The 6000-nt window shown below is 46.4% G+C and overlaps 1 protein-coding gene across 2 annotated transcripts in view; it reads left to right on the top strand.

Annotated features, from left to right (window-relative positions):
* The first annotated feature begins 1149 nt into the window (after positions 1–1149).
* LOC144673081 (uncharacterized) overlaps positions 1150–6000 on the top strand; it is a 27279-nt gene continuing 22428 nt past the window's right edge. For both annotated transcript variants that reach the window (XM_078535081.1, XM_078535080.1), the window contains exon 1: positions 1150–1277. The gene's annotated coding sequence lies outside the window, so the exon portion shown is untranslated. The remainder of the gene's footprint in view (positions 1278–6000) is intronic.

Genomic DNA, 6000 nt, shown 5'->3' with positions numbered 1-6000 from the left:
TTTTCCACATAGCCAGGTAGCTGTAGCTGTTGTAGCTTTACTGGAACAGCTTGGATATGGTGCGGAATGCACAAATTTTCTGGGACAGAGTTCTCCACTTCCCCCACCCTTTGTGTCAGGAAATGTTTCCTAACTTGCTCTCCTGAATATCGTGACTCTGATAATAGGAAAGTTGTCCCCTTGCCCTGGCCTCCCACACCAGTCATTAAAGTTTATGTCAACTGAGCAATTCTTTTCACATTCCTACGATCCTCAATCAGAGCAGGTAGTTGGCAGGGGGCGGGGGAGGGTGGTGTGGGGAGAATGGGCGGTGCAGGATGGGGAGTTACTTCTGCGCCCGCTCTTTCATATCGCTCCTTCCAGATCATCATAACTCACTATTTAAAATAAAAACTCATCTCCCTTCTGGTTCCTTTGCCAATTACAGATTCCATAAATCTGTCCTCCTCTGCTTCCGACCCCTCTGCCAATGGAAAAACTTCCTCCCTCACTATCAAAACCTTCCTCATTTTGAACTCCTCAGTTCAATCTCCCTTTAGCCTTCTCTGCTCTAAGGGAAACAGCACCAGTTTTGCCAGGACTTCACATAACTGACGTTATTTAAAAAATTATTTCATGGGATTTGGGTGTCACTGACAAGGCCAGCATCTGTTGCATGTTCCTAAATGCCGTTGACAAACTGGTGGTTAGTCACCTTCTTTAACCACTGCTTTTACTTGTAAAGTTTCTCATTCTTGCTACCATTCTGTTAATTCTGCTCCAGCTCTTTAAGTGGGGGACACGGAAACTCTCGCTCAGGCCCAACCTGTGATTGATAAAAATTGAACATAACTTCCTCATTTTTGTAATCTATAAGTCTGTTTATAACGTAGAAAAAAAATGTCTCAATATCTGTGTGTTTTCTTTGAAGTCTCTTCGGTCCTGCATCACGATTAAAATTGGACCACAAATTCACCGTGTTATTTTTAATTCAAAGGTTTGAGAGCATATCTGGCACCAGTAATTGAATAAGTAGAAAGCAATGGGAGTATAAGTTTGCAGATTGATATGGGGAAATGGAGAAGAAAATTATTGTGGATTCAAACATGGGAGGGAGATGGTTTTTCATACTTTCTGTGCTCTGTGGTAAGACATTTCTCTCTCTGTCTTGTTCCAGCTGTTCCCATTTGTACCTGTGGCCTGATTGGCAGAGTCTGTGAACTCGACTGCTGCTGTGACCCTGACTGCTCCTCTACAGACATCAGTGTCTTTTCTTCCTGTCTGCCGGGCAGTGAACTGTAAGTCTCTGTTAGTGTGTTACTGCATTGCCTCCTGATCTGGCAATGCCGTGATTTTAACATAGGAACATAAGTAGCTGTGGACATAAGCTGTGGACCCTTTGGCCTCTTGAGCCTGCTGCACTATGCCTGATCATAATGACTCATCTGCCTCAACTCTGCTTTCCTGCCTGCTCCTTATATCCTTCCTTTTTTATTTCATTGAATGTGGGTGTCACTGTCTAGGCAGCATTTTTATTGCCCATCCCCAATTGAGAAGGTGGTGGTGAGGTCCCTTCTTGAACCAGTGCTGTCCATGCAAGATCAAACAAGCATCCACAATCTCTGGGGTAGAGAATTCCAAAGATTCACAACTCCGAGTGAATCAGTTCCTCCTTATCTCAATTCTGAATAATCTGTAATCCCATCTTCTAGATTCCCAGCCATGGGAAACAGCTTTTCTGTGTCTACACGGTCATGCCCCTTCAGATTCTTCTATGTTTCAATGAGATCACCTCACTAATGTTGAGTGCTGCACAGAGCATTGGTCAGTCTAGAAATGGTTTTAGAGACCCACTCTAGGAGCTCAAAGCTGGGTGGATGAGCAGTGGGCTCTACAACAAGAGTGGTTTCTGATGGATATTTTCTCCTGCTAATCCTCCTGCCATGGGTCCACAGATGTTACTTCTCGCTGTCGTGTGTTGAACCACATGTGACGGCGTGATGGAAGGTATACTGCTGGTTGGTTGAGGAAGTTGTTGACTTAGAGCATTCTAGGTTAGACTATACTTGCCAATTGCTTGCTAGTTGCAATTATCCTTCTGGTGTTGGGGATGGTGTGGGGGCGGGGGTGCTGCTCTTCAGAGCAGGGAACCCAGGGAGGTGATTTGGTCAAAGAGTCCTGCATGATGTACGTTGGTACGTTTGTTGTGGTCAGATTGGTATCTTACTGGGCTGCAGTATTCTGCACTTGAGTACATGATGGCAAGAGGAGAGATCCTCAGGATGTTGGCCTGTGATCCCCATGAGGAACTTGTCAGTTTACTGTGAGTCTGTTGCAGGTTATTTTTCTGCTGTCTTGATGACGTGCTGCTTGTATGTAAGACTTCTGTCAAGGACGACGCCGAGATAGAAAAGGTAGGGATTGTTCAGACTCTGGCCATCCAGGGCGATGTTCAGTTTCCTGTTAGTGCTGGCATTTTTAAACATTCATTCATGGGAGGTGGGCTTCGCTGGCTGGGCCAGTATTTATTACCCATCCCTAATTTCCCTTGAGAAGGTGCTGATGAGCTGCCTTCTTGAACTGCTGTAATCCATGTGGTATATGTGCACCCACAGTGCTGTTAGGAAGGGAGTTCCAGGATTTTGACCCAGTGACAGTGAAGGAACGGTGGCATATTTCCAAGTCAGGATGGTGAGTGACTTGGAGGGGAACTTCCAGCTGGTGATGTTCCCATCTATCTGCTGCCATTATCCATCTAGATGGCAATGACTGTGTGTTTGGAAGGTGCTGTTGAAGGAGCCTTGGTGAATTCCTGCAGTGCACCTTGTAGATGGTACACACAGCTGCCACTCTGTGTCAGTGGTGGAGGGAGAGGATATTTTTTGGATGTGGTGCCAATCAAGTGGGCTGCTTTGTCCTGTATAGTGTCAAGTTTCTTGGGTGTCCTGGGAGCTGCACTCATCCAGGCAAGTGGGGAGTATCCCATCACACTCCTGACTTGTGCCTTGTAGATGGTGGACAGGCATTGAGGCATCAGAAGATGAGTTACTCATCACAGGATTCCAAGCCTCTGACCTGCTCTTGTAGCCATTGCATTTATATGGCTAGTCCAGTTCAGTTTCTGGTCAATGGTAACCCCGCCCCCCCTCCCCCGCCCCCCAAGGACGTTGATAGTGGGGGTTACGTGATTGTAATGCCATTGAACGTCAAGTGGTTAGATTCTCTCTTGTTGGAGATGGTCATTTCCTGGCACTTGTGTGGTGTGAGTGTTACTTGCCACTTGTCAGCCCAAGTCTGGATATTGTCCTGCTCTTCCTGCATTTGGACGTGGACTGCTCCATTATCGTGAATGGTGCTGAACATTGTGCAATCATCAGCGAACATCCCCACTTCTGGCCTTATCATGGAAAGAAGGTCATTGATGAAGCAGCTGAAGGTGGTTGGGCCGGGGACACTATCCTGAGGAACTCCTGCAGTGATGTCCTGGAGCTGAGATGACTGATCTCGAGCAACCACAACCATCTTCCTTTGTGCTAGGCATGACTCCAACCAGTGGAGATTTTCCCCCGATTCCCATTGACTCCTGTTTTGCTAGGGCTCCTTGGTGTCACACACTGTCAAATGTGGCCTTGATGTCAAGGGAAATCACTTTCACCTTACCTCGAGTTCAGCTCTTTTGTCCATGTTTGAATCAAGGCTGTAATGAGGTCAGGAGTTGAGTGGCCCTGGCGGAACTCAAACTGGGCATTACTGTGCAGGTTACTGCTAAGCAAGTGCTGCTTGATACCACTGTTGCTGACCCCTTCCATTCCTTGACTATTGATCGAGAGTAGAATGATGGGGAGGTAATTGGCCGAGTTGGATTTGTCCTGATTTTTGTGTACAGGATGTGCCTGGGCAATTTTCCACGTAGCTGGGTTGATGCTAACGTTGTAGTTGTATTGGAATAGCTTGGCTAGGGGCAGGGCAAGTTCTGGAGCATAAGTCTCCAGTATTATTGCCGGGGTACATATTCTTTTCTGTATCCAGTGCCTTCAGTCGTTTCTTGATATCACGTGGAGTGAATTAAATTGGCTGTAGACTGGCATCTGTGATGCTGGGGAGCTCCGGAGGAGGCCAAGATGGATCATCCACACGGCACTTCTTGCTGAAGATTGTAGCAACCGCTGCAGCCTTATCTTATGCACTGATGTGCTTGGCTTCCCCATCATTTGAGGATGGGGATATTTGTGCAGCCTCCAGTGAATTTTTTAACTGTCTGCTGCCCTTCACTTCCTTTTGTATTCGGCCAGCTCGGTCGGGAGCAACCGAGCAACTCTTGGTGATGGAAGTTGAAGTCTCCCTCCAAGAATACATTTTGCACCCTTTCCACCCTCAGTGGTTCCTCCAAGTGGTGTTCAAGCACTGTGTCCCTACTGAGTAACACATTATGCCCTGTGTGTTAGTTTATATAAAAATATACTGAAACAATGCAGGTTTGCAGGGAGTTATCTCATCCCTACTTAGGCAGGAAGGAAGCACTGATTCATCAGCTGAGGGAGGGCGGTACGTGGAATTCAGCAGGAGGTTTCCTTGCCCATGTTTGACCAGGAGACTTCATGGTGTCTGGAGGTGATGTTGAGGAATCCCAGGGCAACTCCCTGTTGACTGTGTATACCACCGTACTACCACCTCTGCTGGGCCTGTCCTTCCAATAGGGCTGGGCAGGGCATACCCAGGGATGTTGATGGTGTCTGGGACATTATCTGTAAGATATGATTCCGTGAGGATGACTGTGTCAGGGCTGTTGCTTGACCAGCCTGTGAGACAGCTCTCCCAATTTTGGCACTAGCCGCAGTCTGCTGGTAAGGAGGACTTTGCAGGATTGTGAGGGCTGAGTTTGCCGTTGTCATTTCCGTTGCCTAGATCGATTCCAGGTGGACGGTCCAGTTTCGATCCTTTTTTGGGGATTTGGTGCAGTTTTGTTCAGCTGAATGGCTTGCTAGAGGGCATTTAAGAGTCAACCACATTGCTGTGGGTCTGGAGTCACATGTAGGCCAGACCAGGTAAGGACGGCAGATTTCCTGCCCTAAAGGTTATTAGTGAACCAAATGGGCTTTCACAACATTCGTCAATGGTTCCGTGCTCAATAAACTTTTAATTCCAGATTTTTATTGGATTCAAACTACAATATTTGCCTCCTGGGTCTCTGTATTACAATTATAGCGGGAATCTCACTATGCCGTTGTGTTGGCATTGCAGGTGGAATATGCTAGAAGCTGTTTTACTGGTGCTCGGTTGTAGGCACCATATCTTGTGGTTGTCACCCAGCTTTGTTGCACCATAGTTAAATGAATATTCGAGCTTCGGGGTATGAATCTGTAGGACACCGCAGATAACATCTGCATAGATTAACTCTCCGAACCAGGTTGGAGGTAAAAACAGAAAATGCTGGAAAAACTCAGCAGGTCTGTCATTAACTGTGGAGCGAGAAACAGAGTTAACATTTCCAGTCCATAAGACATTTTCAGAGCTAAAGAGAAGTGGAAATGTGATGGATTTTATACTATTTAAGAGGGGGCGGAGCAGGTGAAGCAAAATAGAAGGTTAGGGTTAGGTGGGAGCTCAGGAGAGGTGGACGAGGATGTCATGGACAGAAAACAAAGGGAGTGTTAATGGTGGTGGTAAGAGCTAAAGAAGGTGCTGATCATGGCAGAAAGGTAATAGAAGAACAAGGCATAGCGCTGTGTGAAAGCACAACATATACAGAAAACAGTGACAGATGGTCCCTGTGGTGGGGGGGAGGGATGGTGGTGGAAAAAGGATAAAAAAAGAATATATAGGTTAAAAATAAATAAAAGTAAAGAAGTATTTTTTTTAAATGAGTAAAAATGGGGGTAAAGATGGAGGAGAGAGAGAGAGAGACAGAGTTACATAGAAACAGGCCTTTCATGTCCGTGCCAGCCATCAAGCACCTATCTATTCTAATCCCATTTTCCAGCACTTGTCCTGTAGCCCTGTCTGCTTTGGTGTTTCAAGTGC

The sequence above is a fragment of the Cetorhinus maximus genome, unplaced genomic scaffold (genome assembly GCF_964194155.1).
Source record: "Cetorhinus maximus unplaced genomic scaffold, sCetMax3.hap1.1 HAP1_SCAFFOLD_254, whole genome shotgun sequence".
NCBI lineage: Eukaryota > Metazoa > Chordata > Chondrichthyes > Lamniformes > Cetorhinidae > Cetorhinus > Cetorhinus maximus.
Note: the sequence above shows the minus strand (reverse complement) of the source record. Positions and strands in the feature narration are given on the sequence as shown.